Source organism: Xenopus laevis, chromosome 1S, assembly GCF_017654675.1.
Source record: "Xenopus laevis strain J_2021 chromosome 1S, Xenopus_laevis_v10.1, whole genome shotgun sequence".
Classification (NCBI taxonomy): domain Eukaryota; kingdom Metazoa; phylum Chordata; class Amphibia; order Anura; family Pipidae; genus Xenopus; species Xenopus laevis.
In genome coordinates, this window is record NC_054372.1 from 143,880,819 (window position 1) to 143,902,388 (window position 21,570).

At 36.9% G+C, this 21,570-nt stretch overlaps 1 protein-coding gene across 5 annotated transcripts in view; it reads right to left on the reverse strand.

Moving 5' to 3' along the window:
- arvcf.S (ARVCF, delta catenin family member S homeolog) overlaps positions 1-21,570 on the reverse strand; it is a 229,655-nt gene that overhangs the window by 158,432 nt on the left and 49,653 nt on the right. For all 5 annotated transcript variants that reach the window (XM_041580313.1, XM_041580319.1, XM_041580314.1 and 2 more), the window contains exon 2: positions 8,742-8,800. The gene's annotated coding sequence lies outside the window, so the exon portion shown is untranslated. The remainder of the gene's footprint in view (positions 1-8,741; positions 8,801-21,570) is intronic.

Here is a 21,570-nt window from a genome sequence, read left to right on the forward strand (position 1 = left end):
GGGAGGCCCACTTTAATGTAAAAGACATACATACCGACAAGGTTATTCAGTGCTTCTCAGCTGACTGTTGGGTTTACTGTCTCTATTGTTGTAACGTAAGGTTGCTTAGAATTACATTTTTCTTTGGTATGCAAGGCATAGTTTTTGGGGGAGATCCCTGTTATTGTTAATTCAGTACAATCTGGTTACTCTGCCTTAGCTGCCTGCTGGGTCCACTATCTTTACTGTTACAGCCCTATGCCTCATGTCACAGAGCAACAGTTCTTAAAGGAGGGTGCAGAAAATAGAAATGTAATTATCACACCCATAGAGCATATCATGTATGGTAGGAATAGTGAAACATGCCTGAATTTATAGTAAGTTCATGTGATAAAGCAGTTTACTGGCTGGCAGCTATGCCGTGTATTAGGCAACACCTTGTCTCTGCTCAGATAAAACTAAAGCAATTCAGTTACTGAACTGCCACTTTTCCCAGACATGACACCAATGATTATGGATTTCCAAAACCCAGACTGACAGTTCATCTACTCACAGTCAATCTTGTAAAATGTGGTGTACATATAAGCCACTGGAATATTTTTAAAGGGATATAGGCAACTCTAGAAAACAAATACTGTAGATGTTTTGCCTTGATGCAGACGTAGCAACTACTATGTAAATTCGGCCCTGCCCCAACCCCTTGGATGTTGCCTCCTGTAGGCCGCCAGTCCACATAGGTGCTACCAAATAGCCAATCACAGCCCTTATTTGGCAGGAACTTGTTTCATGCTTGTGTTGCTCCCCAGCTCTTTTTTACATCTGAATGTTGCTCATGGTTGAAAAAGGTTGGGGACCCCTGGTGTAGGCTATGCATCCAGGAATGGAATGAGAGTGGTCTGGACTAGCAGAATGTGGAATGCTGCGGTAAGATGCCATAGATAGTCACTATTAGGTGGGCTAGTAGGGGAGGCTGTTTGGGTGTCTGTTAGGGTTGCCAACTTTTCTTGTAGGGAACTCCAAGCAGGGGCAAGATGAATAAAGTCGGGGGGGGGTGACTTAAGGGGCAGACTGGGTGATGATTTGGGGCTGGTCTTTTGTGTCAGAGGGTGGGGTTATGACATTTGGCAGATGCCATGCCATTAACTTCAATGTCCTGTCCGGATTTCCAAATTAGGAAAGGTAAAAAAACAGGCTGTCTGGGAGGGAAACCAGACAAGAGGCAACCCTAGCCTCTGTGTACTTGAAATGCCAGGGCCAATTTTGAATCCCAGTGCAAGCTCAGGAAGCGAGTAAAGACTGTGCTGACACATAGCAGCCTGCTCTCTGCTTGCACACTCCATTATAGCAGCTGTAAAACTTTAGTTGGAGCACTCTAGATGGCTGTAAATGCAAACCCAAGCTAATGCCTGTCTCTCTCAAATACGGAGCAGCATTATTTTCATATGGCTGAAATTATTAAATAATTTAATTATTTAATTTTATAACAATAATAATATAACTGTCTGGAAAAGTTTCTACATGGTCAGATTTTATATTTCATTTAGAAAGCACTGCACAAAATCAAACCAATACATCAAGAACAAACAGTTCAACAAACAGAATTAGAAATATTAGCAGCTTTTGTCTATGATATCTTATGTTCCACAAAAAGCGCCCAGAACCCTTCATACTGTATATCACTTGCAATATTTACTTGATATAAAGGTGATTAGGACTCAGCCTTGAGGCTTGTTACAAGACACGTTGTAGATGATCAAAGTCACACCCACAATCAGATTGAGTGCAGATATATAACTCACTTCTGTATCCTATCTGTGATCTCTTCTGCACTTAGCCTGCCTGCTGCTGGTGGATCAGATGCATTACACCCATACGCAAGCCTGTAGAATCTGTACAATATGTTGTGTAAAGCTCTGCAGAAGCCTAGTACTTCTAATTTATATAAATGGGTTATCTAGTCCAATACAGAGTACAATTTTTCAAGCGTCACGCATCTTAATCCTATTCTTAAGTAAGTTAAGTAATCTATTTTTTGTCGACAAATACAAGAGGTCCTCTGCAATCAACCCATTATCAATTTATTTAAGACATTGAGACATTTTGTGCATACAGCTACTAAAAAATGCCTGACCCTTTAAACAAAACAGGGATTGTTTGTCCCTGTTTTGTTTAAAGGGTAAGGCATTTTTAGTAGCTGTATGCACAAAATGTCTCTGTCTTAAATATATTGATAATGGGATGAGTGCAGAGGACTCTTGTATTTGTCTATATGTATTTTGTGGTCACAGCCTCATTGCACCCCCACCTAATGGTTTTAAAAATTAGTGGTGAACACAACTTTCTCTTGTCTGTTATAATCAATTTTTTGTGCTCCTATGCATCAAGGAGGCTTTTTTCAGTTAAATACTAAGGGGCTTATTTATTAAAGTTCGAATGCCAAAAACTCGAAAAATTCTAGTTTTTTAACTATACAATCCAAATTTTAAGTGGAAAAAAACACTCAAATTTTTCAAGATTATTATTCTAATGGAAAAGGTCAGAATCCAAAAATCCAGCATCTCAGACCTACAGAGGTTGTATATACGGTAAGCCAAAAGAGGCCCATATCCTATTTGGAATTTTCTGTGGTCTGTGCTTGAATTAGCCCGAATATCTGACTATTTCAGACAAAAATCGGAAAAGTTTAGGCTTTTCGGGAAAAAGCCAGTAAAAAATCTAGCGATTCAGGAAAAAAACTCCAACTTCATATTTGTCCCCAATCCAATAAAATCATGTTTTTTTTAATAATAAATAAGGTCCAATCGGGGATTCTAATTTGGTCTGACTTTTTTCACTAAAAAAGTTTTCATCAAAGAAGTTAGATAAATTCGGACTGTGATAAATAAGGCCCTAAATGACATAGAATGCAGCTTCACAGTTGAGCGGCAGTGACTAATGACTAGGTCTTAATGTAGTCTCAGTGGTTGATGGTTTTGACCGAAATTTCTGGGTCCTAGGGTTGGTGGCACAATTCTCTGTGTCAAACTTTGTGGCACAATTATGAGCATGGTGATTCTGTGTATATGATGATAACATGTCATTTTCTTTTGACCTTGGTTTGCAAATATGTATTTGTGATTTCAGCAGGAAGGCATACAAATGCTGTTCAGTATCACTAGGTTATCTATTCTAGGGTTACCAGAGACATATCAAGGAATAAGCTGCAGCAAAGCGCAATAAAAAGAACTATTGTTTACCTATACAGCATATGGCAAATAGAAGCTTGGAAGTATCATATTGCCTGAGACAATTTTAATCTCAAAATCAGGGCTGAACTTTTAGGCTGTTTCTTTTCGGTTGATAACAATTGTAAAACGATTTGAAGTTACACTATAAGAATTCAGAAAAAGCAATTTGCAGAGCTTTACACAGTCCCTCTATTTATTTAGGCTTTGTTTTATTAGTATGTATTTAAAGCTTGTGATTTAGATGTGCGAAGCAAAAAAACTCCCCATTTCACTCTGGGTCCAAAGGGAGAGTCATCAGCAGTTTTAACATAATTAGGAATATACAGAGATTGTTTAATCAAAACACGTATTACAGTGGGAAAAATACATTCCTGTAATTATACTAAGTAACTTACTTCTTGGCTGGAAATAAACATGTACATGCAAATAGCTACTCTATCTCGCTATCTTTATTTTAAATCCTATGGGTAATGCACATTAATTGGACAGATGCTCAGCTCAATAATCGTATCACTATTCAAGATAATGAGTAATATGAAAGTCAAAATACAAGTGCCAGAATAAAGCACAGAGAAGAGGAGACTTTATCTTGACTTGATGCTTTGCAACACAGAACTGAGCCAAATGCTGTAGTTAACAGTGTATTGCAAATTATTGCAATGATGGGGAGCCTGAAGGACACAAATGTCACCAGTATATTTATTATAATAAATGTTTATTATTTAAAGAACATATTGTACTACAATTTCAAGTATATTGTATTAAACACTTTATAGCTGAACATTAATCACACTACTATAAAAGCGTGTCGGAACGTGACTTTTAATGAAAATACAGTGCAAGCAGAAAGTTACAGTATATTGTGACTTTAAGATACAATCTGTAATGAGAAGCTCATAAGCTGAATTTGCTTTCTGTTATAGCACAAATGTCCTGCACATTCTCACTTCACACAGACAGATAAGCAAAGTGATGTCAGATCATTTTGCACAAAATGACCTGTCCTGTACTGATGTACATCAAAAACCTGCAAGGAACTGATTATAGACCTACTTAGTCATTTGCTGTATGGTATTCTGGGTGATGCAGTATTCTGTAACTACAAAAAAAACCTCATCTCCAGTTCCACTTAATGTGGGAGTGTTGCAAGGCTCTGTACTAGGCCCATTGTTGTTCACCCTGTACACACTATCTTTGGGACATCTCATTCACTTATTTAGCCTTTGATATCATCATCATGTTGATGATACCCAAATATATTTTTTTCAACCTCTTCATTAACAGCTGAAACTGAGGCTCAAAAATCTCATTGCCTCCTAGCAATCTCCAAATGGATGAACCACCAGCTCAAGCTCAGGCTACGAAAAACTGAACTAATCATCCTTTTACTCAAGCCTGGTAATATTCATGGTTGGTTTGACTGATTAATTCAAACAAGAATGACTACTGTCAAAAAAAAACCACAGGCATAATGTTAATTTCAGTTAGTAATTAAGCAATCACAATACTAAAATGATAATTGCCTACAGGAATAATTGAGATTACGCACCCTTATCATTAAACATCCTCAGCTAATTTTTTTTTTTAATTTCTGAAGTTATTATAGTAATCTATACACAACTGAACAGATGTTCCATGCCATAATGGAACTCTGTTCTGGGTTCAGGAATAGCTGTTAAGGTCCCCATAGACACAAAGATTTCTCTTGCCGAACGACCGATTTTAGCGAAGTCCGACCAATCCTTCGAAATTATCGTGCGGTCAGTGGGATTCGAACGATCGAACATCTTACGATTTTTCGGCCGACATCTGTCAGGAAATTGATCGGCCAGGTTAAAAAATCTTTGTCGTTCCCAGTGCAATCTATCTATGTTTGCAGGGAGAAGCAGTTTAGTTGATGGACAATTTGTACGATCGTTCTGAGATAATCGTGGTCTCACGATGATGATCGGATCTTTTAAAGATCTTAACATCTATGGCCAGCTTAAGGATGGGGCTAATAAGAACAGTACAATCAGGTGATGCCCTCTCATCACTACTTGCATTATAGTCTGTAGGAAGATAAGAACTCAAGGCTATTATCTTATAAGCTGCACCTCTGGCAAGTGCAATAGTCTTGTGCTTTTATATGGTCATGGAACTCCTCTTATGACTTATAATATCCTTATATTTTACAATAGGAGGAAGTTATTCACTATATATATCCACTATGAATTTAGGTTTGAGTAATACATTGATTTGTATATTGAAAAGCTCTGCTTCCTTAACATGGAATTGCTCTGGAAATCAATAATTGAAACCAGTGATGCCTGACTGCAGCTGATCTCTGTGCTGCTAATTGTAGCAAACCATAAATATATGATGCTCATTATGAAAAGCAATTTCTATCAAGCTATAATTTTCTGAAAATTTCATAAAAACAGCATTTTTTATTGGAATAAATATTGTTTTGCTCATTTTGAGCAGAAGCACTTGGCAGCCAGTTCTTCATTCATTATGATGTCTTCAATTTCCAAGAAATGCATGTTCTTAGGGTTTCTTGTGACTTTATGTAATATTTTTACATTGAAAACTAACAAATATTTAACGTGAGTGCCCAGTTTGTTGGACTGGGAGTCACATACCTCAATAAAGTTATACATCAGTTATTTAAGGTGAGCACTTAGTCTGAGCTTTTATGACACTTCTGTACATGTGTAGGTAAAGTCATACATAATGAATGAAATGAGAGTGTTTGGTTTGATGGTCTGTGAGACTCCTGCCATGACCATTTTTATATATCTATAACTTTGTTATAAGCGAAGAGTTTCTGGAGCAAATTTTGGCCCACATAAAAGGGAGTATGAATTTCTTTTTTCTACAGAATGTATTTAAGGTGAGTGCTTGGTCAGGGGGGATTGTTTATATGGATTCGTATATAGAAGTAAAATTTTACTCATAAAGGGAATATATGCATTTACAATTCATAAATAAGTCTAACATAATTTATTTAATGTGAGCATTCTGATTATGGGGGTGATTTATCAAGGTTGGAATTAGAATTTTTGCCACAATTTAAATTTAAATTTAAGCCATATTTTTAATTAGAGTTTTCATGTTTTAATTTGAGTTTTTGAATCTGCATACTCAAAAATTAAAGTTTTAAAAGATAACTCTAAAAATTGGAGGTATTCAGGTTTTTAAGCCTATCAAATAGAAAAATGCACTTCGTTTTCACGATTGTATTGGGTTGAGTTTTTTACATTGGGATTTTATCCAAAAAAAGACCAGCAACACCGGGATATTTGTGCATCAAAATTAAGGTGTATTCACATTCGCATGAATAGCCGACGTGACGTTTCGGTCCACGCAGGGACCTTCCTCATGGCAATCATGCTCATATTCCAAATCCCCATAAATACCCATCAAAAGGAAGTGACATCATTACCATCTTGTGACTGTTGTGTACATACCAAAGTGACTAGTGTCATTAACATGTTAAGTGTTAACACGATAATAAATATGTGCATAAATAATCTATTATTTTTTAAAATCCCGTGCATGATTCTAAAAAGTTTGATGCACAGGATTTTATGAAATAATAAAAACTCCAGTTTTGAGTTTTTCAGGGGACCAGGAAAAAATTATATAAATCAAGGAAAATGTAAAATCAGGGAAATGTGTTAAACTTTTTCTTCAAGTACTGAAAGGATATAAGCACAGGAGTCAGTTTTACTTTGAGATACAATATTTACTGTGTTAATAACAAGGTTAAACATTGCAGCGTTAATGTTACACTATGGGGGGGCATGTGCAAGACTCTCTGTCAGTCACATACACAATGTAAATCAATAAGTGATTGGTGCAGGACTGTATAAGCGACAGACTCATTGGAATTGACCATTTACCGGCAGGACCATGGCAAAATATACATCTGGTTAGTATTTTAAACCTCTTTATTTCACAAATAATAACATTCATAGAGTGAAAAAAAAAACAGTTTTTGGATACATCAGGGCAAAATGTTGATGTAAAATCTGGGAAAACATTAGTTAAAATCAGGGAAATGCACCCATTGAAATGCATTTTAAATTGGTGGGACCACTAATAAAAAATGTATAATGCGGTAAAACATAAAATCAGGGTACTTAAAATTGAGGTTTCACTGTATATGTAAATATGGCCATGCCTAGTGGAAGATTTTTGTATGTTTCATATTTCACCCACTGCAATAACCAGGTAGGTGAGGGTTCATATGTAGAAACTCTGTGACAAATTTAAAGAAACAAAAACAATTTAGAGCTTCAACCTTACTGGCTGTAGGAAACCAGTATTATTCATATCATTTACCAGGTTAGTTAGTCAATATTAATCTGGCCATTTATTTATCTTAAGTGACTTGACTGGGCATGGAAAAGGCAGGCGTCCACAGGAGAAATATTGGCTTGGTCCTCCATGTACAGGTTGAGAGAAGGGGTAGACTACATCAGAAAAGGAGCCAGTGTTGCTTCCAGAGAATGGCACAAAACAAATACACCAAACTATTCTTTTGAGATGTACCAAATAAATGGCTTGGTTATATGGTGAAACCATAAGGAGATATTAAAGGGGAACTAAGGTCTAAAATATAATAATGCTAGAAATGCTGTATTTTGTATACTAAACATAAAAATGAACTTACTGCACCAGCAGCCTAATAAGACAAATGATTTATGTTTTCAAAGTTGGCCGCAGGGGGCTGTCATCTTGTAACTTTGTTAAACATCTTTGCAAGACCAAGACTACGCACATGCTTAGTGTGGTCTGGGCTTCAGTTTAAGCTTAGGGATCGTTAGAAATTATCAAAACAGCACAAGTCAAATAATATCTGCCATAGAAGCTGATACAGCAAGACTGATTAATAATCAGAATATGCAGACTGCACTGGGTCTTCAGATACAAATCTCTACACAGTCGCTGGCTGCTCTACAGGGAAACAAACAAAGCTGCTTGAGTTATGGGAAGCAAGGTGTCCCCCTGCCGTTTGAAAGTATAATTGTTTCCCTGCGGAGCAGTTAGGGACAGTCTAAAGTTTCCTATTTGCAGCAGTCAGAGCAAGTAAAGCGAAGGGGGAATTTCACTGCATACAGTCAGGTTTCTTTTAAAAACAGTAGACATTTTTTAATTAAAGTATATTGGAGATAGATTTCTTTTTCATTAAAGAAAGCAAAACTTGGATTTCATTTTTTTGCCTTTACATCATCTTTAACAGCTAACAGCCTGTGCTACAGAAGAAGTGAAACCACAGGGAGTTTGGGAAGTTTCAAACTGGCCTGCTTGTCTGTTTGGTCAGCAACGCTCGTAACATTCCACCTAAAAGTGCTGGGTACTGTATTGGCTCAGCCGCATAAATAATTCAGCACAGTTTTTGCAATAAACAGAAAACGAGGGCACTTGCAATTGGTTTTTCCATAAATATATGGAGTTATTATATATGTATACGTACAGTAGAGGAAACAAAACTTCAATTACTACAATATATCCAGTTTCACTCAAATGGGTAACAAAAGAACTTACCATCAAAAATAGTTTTTGCTTCTAAATGCCTAAGCACTCCAGCTTGTTAGAAATCATATCTGTAAGCAAAATAAAAAATATATTAATATTGTTTATTTAATGTATAAAAGGTTAAGTAGGATATGGTGACCCAATTTATGTAAAGAACCCTTATCCGGAAAACGCCAGGTCCTAAGCATTCAGTATAATGGATCGCATACTTGTAACTACAGTACAGTACAGTAGTATTCTACTCTTCTACATTACAAGAACATTATTTGTCTCAGGGTTCTGTTAACATATAATACAGTCATAAAACTCCTCATTGATTTCTTATGTCCTTATAATACACAAGAAGTAAAGCTTAACAAAGAGGTAGGATATAAATGCTGCCAATTATGTTTAGAGACTCGGTACCAGCCCAAAGCAACCACAGCCCTTTAAGCAGGGAAGATCTGTGTCTCCAAAAATGCACCAGTAGCTCCCCATCTTCTTTTCTGCTAATTTACTGCCCATGCTCTGTGTTGCTGTCACTTACCTGAGTTTATAGGCTGACACAATATTCTGTATATATAGAATATAAATGTCATGATGCAAGGCTGATTAGTAATTAAGTCAGATTGTCATTACATTGCAGGCCTGAAACAAGTGCAATCTGCATCAGAATTTTAATTATCAGCTGTGTACCATCAGCTTCTATTACAGACAAACCTAATTTTCTGCTTGATGACTTGTGACAACCCCTAAGCTTAGATTCTCAACAGCTGCTTAGAACACACTGACCATGTGCAGTTTCACTGATACTAACAAAATTCAAGATGGTGAACCCCATAGCACATATCTGAAGGCCTGGATCAATACTGTTATAGAGATTCTGAAACCTTAGGTTGGTAGAGTAAGTTTAGTATATAAAATATGGCATTTTTACCCATATTTGTTGTTAGGGTTTAGTACTCCTTTAAGAACCTACAAAATGTGTCCTTACAAACAGTGTTTATTCAGGGCTAGTGAGCAAAAACAGTTCTGTGCTCCACCAAGGAGAAGAGGGGTTATTATTCTCCAGGTGAGTAGGGACTCCATTGTGGTAGGGATCAGGATAGTGTAAATTCACTTTGAGATCACTGGACAGTTGGGTGATACTAAGTGTTATTGCAACTGTTGCTGTAGTGCTAAATATTTGTCTCGTTTTTTATTGTACCGAGGAAGTACATCATTTCATAGTAAGGAACAATTAGCAACTATTATGTTGTCTAATACAGTATTCAAGTTGTAATTCAACTCAGATGGGAGAAGACCCATTTGAAGAAGAGGGTCAAAATTGAAGTAGCTGAGGTAAAGAAGGGAAAAAGGGAATTAATTTAGACCCACCCCCGTCTACCCCTACATTATACAGGGCTGATACTGCTTACAGAAATTATAAACCACTACCGCACATTAAGTTTTTTTAGGAGCAAATTAACAGTAACAGTACGGCCCATGAAAGTAATCCACATGGGGGAGATGTGATGACTAGTGTCCATTACAGATTCTAATTGGGGCAGAACAATACATATAAATTTGGGGGGTTATTTATCAAAATCTGAATTTTTCTGATTTTTAAATAAAAAAAATACGACCAAACTAGAGTAATCAAAATAATCGTATCTGGAAAAAACCTTTTTGGATTGTCGCGTGAAAACCCTGAGTTTTTCATTTGACAGCTGAAAACCACATAAAATGTGCGTTTTCACAGAAAAAAACATTTTCAAAAGGTGAAAACTCTGAACATTTATTTAGGGTTAAAAATTTTCAAATGGTTAAAGGGACATCTTCCATTGACTTTTACATGATTTCGGAAGGTTTTAGATGTATTTAGGTTTATTTTCAGATTCAGACTTGGAACAGCTTTGGGGCATAATAAATCACAATAAAATCACGTCTTTTTTTACCGCAACTTTTTCTTGTTTTCGTTGTCAAAATGGACACCACAAAAAAAATTGCGCGTTAATAACTAACCCCCTTAATATTAATTAAATAATTCATATAAAATGGAAATAATTTCTATTAAGTAACTGGCCAAGATAAATCAGATAAATTGATTCATTAGTAAAAACCATCATACAATTTATAGAAAATGCATACAGACTATACATCTATTACTGTTGTTTTGTGCACTGAAAAAATCGGCTACTAAAATTCACATTAAGTTGTAAAATTGCTGACAATGTTGACAACATTACACACATATGCGTTAACACTAATTTTAATTTGGTGGGACTTTTAAATAACAAGCAGTTTATTGGAATCATTTTTGTATGACATTTTAGCATAAATATTGATAAAACTGTATTTGTTATTCTGTTTTTATACGGTATGAGAAAGATAAGTCATAGTGCTTTGATTGTTTGCTCTGACTATGATGGAACCAGAGCTGGATAACCAGTAACACCCTGCAATATACTGTAATAGGTGCACTTAATCATCACATTTCTATTTTTTGTTAGCAAATAACAGAGGGCCAAAGTGCAAAACACATGGAGCTGTGCACCTTCTGTTTTCACTTTTTTCCCACTTTATCAAATGACTCTACTGCCTTAACTCCACCCTCAAATTTTGAGTTGTTAAGAACTTATTTTTATATCTTTTATATTTTATATATATTTTAAAATGTACATTTCCTCAGTTTATTCATTAGAAATACCGGTATGGGACCCCTTATCCGACAACCCATTATCCAGCATTAGGGGAAGGCCATTTCTCATACAGTCCATTTTAAGCAAAGCATTCCATTTTTTGAAAAACAATTTCCTTTGTCTCTAAAACAACGAATGCTATGAGCGGTATGAAAAGATCTGAATATAAAAAGTACTAATGATCAATAAAGGCTGAACAATGCACTATAAACTACTAAAAGTGTACGTTTTCCGGATAATTATTGATAAAAAAAATCTGAAAACCTCTAAAAGTCCACATTGATTAAAAATGGTACAATAGGATAAGTGCAGTTTCCATTGACTTCTATGGGACCTTAGAAGCTTTTACTTGGTGCAGTTTTGTATTAGAGTTTTTTTCTGGTTTTTACACTTTTTTTTGTAGAAATACAGAAAAACCACAAATTTAAAGATTTGTGGAAAAAGAGATTTAATTGTTAGTAAATAATCAGCTTAAGGTATGGTGATCCAAATGATGTAAAGATGCAGTGTTGAATTGGGGTGTCCGGGCCTACTAGGGCTGCCACTTCAGGGCCCCTCCACCCCAGCTGTGAAGTCAGCCAGCCTATACCCATGGTGCACATACCCCTCAACCCCCATGTCACGTCAAGGGACATTGCAGTGCACCGAATTATCTTCAAAGTTACTTGCGGTCAGGGTGCAGCACCCAAAGTCCGACAGAACAGGAAATACCAGGTCCTATGCATTAAGGATAATAGATCCTCTACCTGTATCTTTCATTATATGATGTAAGACAACCACTGAGCACAGGCTTGCATTGAGAAAAATGTTTTCTCCTTCCTTATATTACATACTCATATTGCCCGGAATAATATCAGAAATGACTGATCTATTTAACTGATCTGAAATATGGATATCATGGAAGCATAACTGATCTTCATTTTGAGTAATCTGTATGTACTGGTTTAACTGAAAAATGTGTAAGCATAGTTAGGTGTGTGTTTTACTGTTCTCTAGAATAACACGGAAAAAAGTGTTGCAAAAGACAAAACTTCATGTGGACTTCTCACAGTAAAACTTACAATCCTTGAGTAAACTAAATCTTTGCAAAAGTGACAGCAATGCTGATGGCACAATTATAGGATACAGTAAGTACGAATATAATCATTATTTGGCTTCTGTTTCAGTGAAACAAGATTTCCTGCATTGGGATTGCCTCTCCAGTGCAACTATATTTCACTGCCCTTTCTTTTCCCTGTAATTAAGTTGAAGAAAATAAGGTTTTCTGTAAGCAGTTTTGCCTTTTCACCGGTGATGCCACAGAGAGATGGAAGTGAGCGGAGTCGAAGAGCATCTGGGTGAATCATAATGAGTAGACACAAATCTCACTGGGGTTTTGATGGGAAGAACAACTTATCCTCTTGATCCCACAAGAATTAGAGCTGAGAATCAAAAAAAAGATGAACAAGTCTCATATAAGTAAAAGAGAATGCAGGACAAGCCATTGGCAGTAAAGGATAGAGGCTCCATGAGTTGGGTGCTAATGCATGGCTTTACACTTACTGTCAGCCTCCCAGCTACAATCATATGGGCATCTATGAAGAGGAGTCTGACACTCGGGCTTGTGATTTATCATAAATTCTTTAATCCTTGAGCGGCTCTTGCATCTCCAAATACAAGCAGGAACTGTCAAAACTGCTCTTTGTTTTATCAACTTACGACTAAAAAAAAAATGATAAGAAATAAATAGTATGGCAGGAACAAAGGAAATATCAAGCAAAAAGGATGCGTGGGCAACTTGCACTATGCTATATCTGTGCATTCAACAGCAAAGCTAGCATCGTATAGGGAATCTGTCACCCACGCATAAAAAGCTGTATATCTTTTGCAAATTAAACATGATACCCAAATTATTTTTTTTATTAAAGTATTATAAATGTATTTAAAAGTCTGAGCTGTTAATCATAAATCTAATCATCTGCCTAAGGAATAGAGGCAGAACAGACAATCACTTTCACTTTCCATTCTGCACTTTGTAGATTCTACTGCCATTTTCACTTTTGTCCTCCCTCCTCACTGTCTTTAATTGTGTAGCCAGTGCATGGGTATAAGCACTAAGTACCCCATTTGGCGCATACACAAGATTTTGGGGTGTTAAAAAAACATTTAAAACAGTTTAAAAGACGCCATTTAGTGTCCACTAAATGGCGTCTGCCTGTTTGCTTCAATTGTGATTTACCAAACTGAAATATTTAAATGATTTATAAAGTGTAGATTAAGTTTCCTTTGCTAAATGCTATGATAGAAGGGGTTTGGAATTATTGCTTATAGTGAAAGGTCCCCTTTAATACTTATATTATGTCTGTCCAAGGGAGGCTTTGGTAAAACATAGCAGGACATTTCTCCAAAAGATATGCAAACGTTGGCTGAATCTCCTTTATAGCTACTGTATATTGAAATAATGAAGAATGTGAACATTAATAAAAAAACATAGTTCTCCTGCATAATATTCTTGATTTATCCTCAGTAATTTAATAAATCTATCATGACTGGGCAGTCAAGTGTCAGTTAAGGTGAAACCTTTATTTGCATATACCTCAGATCCAAATGACCAATTCTGCTCCCCTGGCTGCTCTAAGGCTGGACTTTCCTTGGCTGCCTCTATGTAAAGTTGCCCTAGGCATCGGACCTAAATACGCCCCCTATGTCGTGCGCGTGACTTTCACTGGATTTTGGCCAATTTTTATTTTTAATTTCAAAAAATAAATTTATAGGCACAGGCCCTCGGGTGCCTTAATATTAATACGGCCCGGCACTCGGCCAGTATTTTACCGGCCTAGCTGTTAAAACCCTTGCCAAGGCCGGGGCCTATTACAAATTTACCGGCAATGTAGTTGCCTGTAAATTTGTAATACCCTTAAAAAAAGCCCTTGGCCCTTACCTTTTTTTCGTCTTCATGGTGTGATGTGGCTTCACCCCCTTTTGGATAATGGCCCGTCCCTTTTGCATCACGGACCGCCCCTTTTGTTCTCACCCCCACCACTGGCCATTAACATTTTCTGAAAAAGTGGCAACCCTACCTCTACTCCTACCTTTCGAAGCTTCTGCACAGGTTGGGTTGTGGGGCATATGAGCTGTCAGCATTGGAAGAGAATCAGAATACTGGCTTATAAAGTTACCAGGCGCAAGGTGCTTTCCCCTGAGTAATGATTCTCGCTTTGCCACATGGTAGCAGCTCCCCCATTCCTACCTTGATTATTACATCTTAGTCCAGACAGGCATTCCATCGTACTATTTCACTCCATTCCAGTTTTTTTAAATGCTGCCACTAGACACATCTATTTATCTCACCATTATCACTTAATGTCTGCTGCTGTGTTCCAGCACCACAGAGTGGTATTTATTATGAATAAATATTGATGCATGTTGAAAAGTTGCTTTGAATTTCATCACATCTGTTGTTATGAAAAAGTTGTATTTGGGTGAATGTACAATTTAGCAAATAACCTGCTTCCTATGGGTGAAGGCACATGGGGTGTTTGGTTACCTCCCCTCCCATGGAAGACAAAGTGCTTGAAAATGCTCCTTCATTGATAAGAGTGACAGTTGGCATAAGTAAAACATTAAAATTGCATAATTACTCAAACCAATTGTTTTACCCACAGCAAATGTTTTTCTCAAAAAAATGTCTGGGGCATGTTGCTGCTTAGGAGAGAAGAGATTTCCCAAAGGTAATAAAACAAAATTAAAAAATACCATCTGTCACATTCCCTGTGCAATGCTTTTGACCTTTGTCAGTCTTTAACTTTCATAACCTCCCTTTCCTGATAAAAAAGATTTCTCTTGAGCTTCATCCTGTCTTGGGAATTCCCTGCCTCAATCACAATCTCCACCTCCCTCCAAGCTTTGAAATGCTCCCTAAAGACCGACCAGATTAAAGAGGGTCTATTTGAAGCATACAGGATTATTAGCAGTCAGCACTGCATACGCATATTTAGCAGGTCTTTCCAACAACCTTATGGGTCAGTTGTTCCCCATCCCTCTATCCTCATGTTTCATTCTGTCACCCTTGTTTGTTCAGCTACTGAAAGCCTTCTGTTATAACATTGTGAGACTTACAATTGCTTTAGGGGCTTTACATTACAATTTATTGACAATATAATGACAAATGCTCAAGGTAATGATGAGATGACACAAAATGCGTCTGCGTATTTAAAGGGGACTGGTCACCTTATATAATAAAAGTTCTTTTCAATTTAAACACCCAAATTCTTATTTTCATTGCAAACATCCAACCTGTTATAAGCTCATTTAAAAGTCTTCCCTGTTGATCATATATTCTTGAGTGCCAAAGGGTGCCTGTGCCAGCTTTAAATAATTTATCTGCTAGGTAAACCCTTATAAGGGAGCACATTGTTCCAACAGAAGAAAACATTTTTTTGTCTGGTTTGAATGAGAACACTGTGTGTTGGCACATTTAATGGGGAAACATAAGCAAATGTATATTCTGTTCCTTTTTGTAGATTAATAGAAGGTCAGAAGATTTTCTTAAATTTTTCAAACATAACGGCACATAACAAGTGACATGATCTCTCCCTCATAGCTGAGCTCTGGCACATCTAGGACGTATCTCCATAACGGCAAAATGATTTTAGAGTGGGAACCTATTTTGGAAAATAAATAAATTTTCAGATTTACCTGCATACTGTTAAAATCACCTTGCAACCTCATAAACCCCATACAAATCACCTCTCTCCAGCACTGATCTGACTATGCAGGCTTTCGGCAGCCCTTAGTACCATGCCCAGGGTGTATAAAGGAAAAGAGTCGATAATTATTTCTACTTTAGCAGCGCTGTAGAAATAGCTGTGCTTAGAAAAGAAATGAATGTAGCAGCATGATGGCAAAGGGTGAAAGTACATTCTTGCAAATATAGAACAAGTAAGAAACAATAACATGACAAAACAAATGTCTTCCTGATGACTGCTAAAAATGTACAGGTATGGGATCTGTTATCAAGGACCTGGGGTTTTCCAGATAAGAGGTTTTTACATAATTTGGATCTCCATACCTAAAGTCTATTCGAAAACAGTTTTAACATTAGGTAAACCCAATAGGGCTGATTTGCATCCAATAAAGGGGCTATTTATAGTCCAAATGAAAAAAACTCTGAACTATAAAATCAGAATTTTTAGTGGAAAAAAAAAGACTCAGATTTTTCAAGATTTATTATACCCTGAGGCTGCAAAAAGTCAGAATCCGAAAAAACTCCACCTTCAACCTGTTACGGTCCCGTAGAAGTCAATGGCAGAGGTCCTATTTGCAATTTGAAGATATTATGGTCTGCTTTGGATTTCTTGTGATAATCTGAATATTTCAGGATTTTCTGCCGATTCCTCTGATTTCACGAAAAAATTCAGACTTTTTGGCCGTCAAATCCGATAAAAACCCAGATTTTTCGCTGTATTAATTATTTAAAATAGTAATTATTTATTTAAAATGGTTTCTATGGGAAATGGCCTTCCCATAATTCAGAGCTTTCTGGATAACAGGATTCCGTATAACTGATCCCATACCTGTACAGTGTTTGCTTTTCATTTTATGAAATGTGAAATGGAATGCTTAGTAGGGGACCCAATATTAGACCCAATGTTAGGGAATGACCAAGTAAGTCAGGAGTTGTAGTCACAGGTACAAAGCTCAACATACAATGGACTACATACAATGTTCCATTTTCAATTTTCCCTATTTTTGTCAATTGTTTGTGACATTAAAAGGGCAATTTATTCCCAAGTCCAACCCGAAATGAAATGGAAAAGCCTGTGTTAAAGGAGAAGGAGAATTGTAATTACTGGAAGGGATGCAAAGTGATTGATTACAATCACTAACTTCAGACCACTGGCTCCTCTTCACCAAAATTACCTTGCTATTATTCTATTAATCTCAGTATCTCAGTATCTTGTTGACTATAAAAGAGTTAATTTACGACTGTTCTATGCATATAAGCAGTAAACTCTAAAAGCCAAACTTTTGCTCTGCTGCATAGGCACATAAGGCAGCTATTACATAGAAATGGGATTATTTGGATAATACGTTTTATTACATACAATGTATAGAATATAAAATTCACAGTTGCTATCCTACTGTTGCAAGGGGCAAAGGATTTGAAAAATGTTTGCCAAGGCAAAATTGTTCACAATGCCAATATTTATTTCCATTGGGAACAATTTTTCCGTTAGAGACCTACAGAATATTACATTCCCTCATTAGAGTATATATGTCCGCTACAGTTGTTTGACTGCTAAAACACCAAAGTCTGTAGCCATCTACTTGTAATTGCTATGATACTTCAGAGGCAGAAGCTGCAACATGTCTATTTTTGTACAATTGTTCAACATTCTTTTTGACTACGACTTTAATGTTTCTCTGAAAAAAGAAAAGAACAGATTGGTCATAAAATGTTATCTGTTTCAGGAGACAACTTTGTAATATCAACTGCTTTTTGCAGGGAATGGTGCTGGCCATGTCAGTTTGCATATGTAGGGCATCAAACAGTAAAAGGTTTTATGCATTTTCTAGTGATACTGAATAGTCTTTCAATATTGCTTTTCATTACAGTTGTAAAACAAAAGTTGGGTTAAGTAATAAAAGGCACTAAGTTTGCCTAGGAGCAGTAACAATAGCAACCAATCAGAAGGTAGCATTTACTGGTCACCTGTTTAAAAGCAAACATCTTATTGGTTGTTATGGTTTGACTTTTTTGACATCAATTCCCTTCAACATATGGGTGCTTTATTATAGGCCACCCTTATACCCAATTTAAGTCACCCCCTACACCTCAGTCCTCACATTTTAAGATGAAATTCAATGAGTAAAAGGTTTATCATGTTAAAAGTCATGGATAATATTCAATTTAAGATGCAATTCAATTCAGAAAAACTTATCTCATGGTTTATCACATGAAAACTCATATGGGAAAAACTGGAACTGAATTTTGAGAAAAGTTTTTTCTCCTTGAATTGAATCTCATCCATGACTTTTCACGTGATAAATGATGAGATAACTTTTTCTCACTGAATTGAATCTGGCCCTTAATGTTCTACAGTGAAACTTACATTTTTCAGCCCCTGCTTTTAAGTTTTCCCACATTTTACATCGGGGTTCTACTATATCTCCTTTCCCAAATACCAAATTTAAATCACCCTCTTTAGCAGTTTCCTCTTAGCCACATCCTCTACAATTCCAAGTCACCAGCAAGGGGGTTATTTATCAAGCTACAAATTTATCTTAGTATTTCTAAGATAAAAATCCGAGCAACTCCGAATTCCTGATCATTCAAAAAAATAGGTTCGGCCAAAAACCCGAAAACTTTGTTCTTTTGCCTGAAAAGTCCAACGTTTTCAGACTTTTCCACAAAAACCACAAATTTTTCTGACTTTTTGGCTGAAATGATCGGATATCGGCAGTGTCGGACTGGCCCGGCGGGATACTGGGAAAATACCCGGTGGGCCCCGACCCTAGTGGGCCCCCGCTGGGCCAGTCCCCCTCTCCCAAACAGTTTTAAAAAAAAATAAAAAAAATTTCGGCACATCGCAGCGCCGTTTGCGCATGCGCGCCGAGCGCCGTTTCTGTTTGCACATGCGCGCCGTTTGCGCATGCGCGATGCGGCGCCTGGGCGCCGAGCAGGGATTCGCCTAACAAGTAGGTAGCGGGGGTCAGAGGGGGGCCCTGGACACCAGTCCCGGTGGGCCCCGGACCCCCCAGTCCAACCCTGGATATCGGTACTGACAGCAGCGCAGACACTGGGACCTTCCCCATTGACCCCAAGAGCTTTGAGATGCCAGGATTTCAGATTCTGAGTTTTCATACCATCAGACTTTAATAAATCCCGAAAAATTTTAATTTTTTTTTTTCAAGGTTTGAAAAATCAGAATTTTTCGGATTGCGGGTATTCGGAGCTTAATAAATAACCCCCTAATGTACAATACCCTGTTTCTTAGTCCAATTCAATTTGCTTGTCTCTCATCCCTCCTCAAGTTTATATATCCTCATTTTCTCTCTCCCAAATAAAAGTCTGACCATTTTCAAATACTAACTCTATACTGTATTTTCCATGACCAATGAACTCCATGGTTAATTGGTAAAACTTAACAGAAGCCTATTGTAAACACTAGCCCTGGTCAGCCATCATCACTATCCTTTATACAGAATATAAGGAAGCACAGAAGCATATAGACATCATGGTCAGAGCTATAACACTTGAAGGTGACTAATAATGTCTCAAGCTTTTTACAAAGATAACTCCTAAATCGAATTTTCGCAATTCCAAGTTAAATACATTTTAATTAAAATGTTTTAGAATACATCTGAATGCAAATCTGGTTAAAGTAATTTATCCTGAATATTTGTTAGTAGGACTATGTTATTAAAGGGATACTGTCATGGGAAATTTTTTTTCCCCAAATTAACCAGTTAATAGTGCTGCTCCAGCAGAATTCTGCACTGAAATCCATTTCTCAAAAGAGCAAACAGATTTTTTTATATTCAATTTTGAAATCTGACATGGGGCTAGACATATTGTCAATTTCCCAGCTGCCCCAAGTCATGTGACTTATGCTCTGATAAACTTCAATCACTCTTTACCGCTGTACTGCAAGTTGGAGTGATATCACCCCTCCCTTTTTCCCCCCAGCAGCCAAACAAAACAACAATGGGAAGGTAACCAGATAACAGCTCCCTAACACAAGATAACAGCTGCCTGGTAGATCTAAGAACAACACTCAATAGTAAAAACCCATGTCCCACTGAGACACATTCAGTTACATTGAGAAGGAAAAACAGCAGCCTGCCAGAAAGCATTTCTCTCCTAAAGTGCAGGCACAAGTCACATTACTGGGGGCAGCTGGGAAATTGACAAAATGTCTAGCCCCATGTCAGATTTCAAAATTGAATATAAAAAAACCTGTTTGCTCTTTTGAGAAATGGATTTCAGTGCAGAATTCTGCTGGAGTAGCACTATTAACTGATGTGTTTTGAAAAAACACATGTTTTCCAATGACAGGATCCCTTTAAGGATGCTTGGGTGCTCCCTTTCTTTATAAAGGGATATTTCTTTTTATTATTTTTGTTTTTAATGTCTTTTATTCAGTATTTAGAATATTATTTAAACAAATTAGAGGAATCAGGCCTGGCCTGTACCCGTTCTTTCGTTAGATCCTACTCTTCAATTATGGAACAGACAAATGATATGTTATTATTAGACAGGAGACATGATATGGTATAATTATTGGACAGGATGAATTGTCATCCCCTTTCCCCCACAATTCCCCTCCAAACCACTCATGTTGTAGTACGTAGGGAACACCTCCATTGTCCGTCCCCTAGATCTAGATTATGATGTTAGCAGTTTCCTACCTACCAGTTCCTAGAACATATATCAAGTTGCAAACCTAAAAACATTTCTTTCTGCAGTTGAGATGAAAATGTTTTCATGTTGTAAAGAACTTTGCAACTATAGAAGGGTAGATTCACCGGATAAGACCATAAACATTGGTAAATATTGACTGGACATTTTGATCATCTTTCTGATGCTGTTCGCCTTCTTATATTGAGGGATGGAACTAGGGGAAGGCAGATCAGGCAGATGCATAGGGTGCAACAGAGAACCTCCTCCTTCTTTGATCTCCATCAATGGGCAAATACAGCAACCCATAAGGACAGTCACTTTATTGATCTGGTCTTCACTAGAGTCCTAAACCTTTCTACATTTAGTAGCGATCCATTCCCACTTACCCAGGCCAAGAAAGACTACTACAGTACACTAATATATAATAACGATCAAATCCACTTTTTTTCCTTTTTCAACTTTTTCCTTCATCTCTCATTTTGATAGAAAAACTTTTGTACACATTTGCCAAAGTCTATTCTGCCTGGTTCTGACAGGTGAATTGATAAGATGAAGCTACATATTCAACATTACTATGTCAGTGACATCATATCCTCTACTTCAAAAAAGTCATAAAAAAGACAAATAGCTGGCATTTTTTTTCATATATTAATGTGGAATTATGTTGTAACAGTTAAATATATGTTATTTACACTTTTTTAACCATTTGAAGCTCATGCCACATATGTTTAAGGGTGGGCTCATGTCTAGGCCAATATAGGATCTCTTGGACATTTTTAATAATAAAATGGCC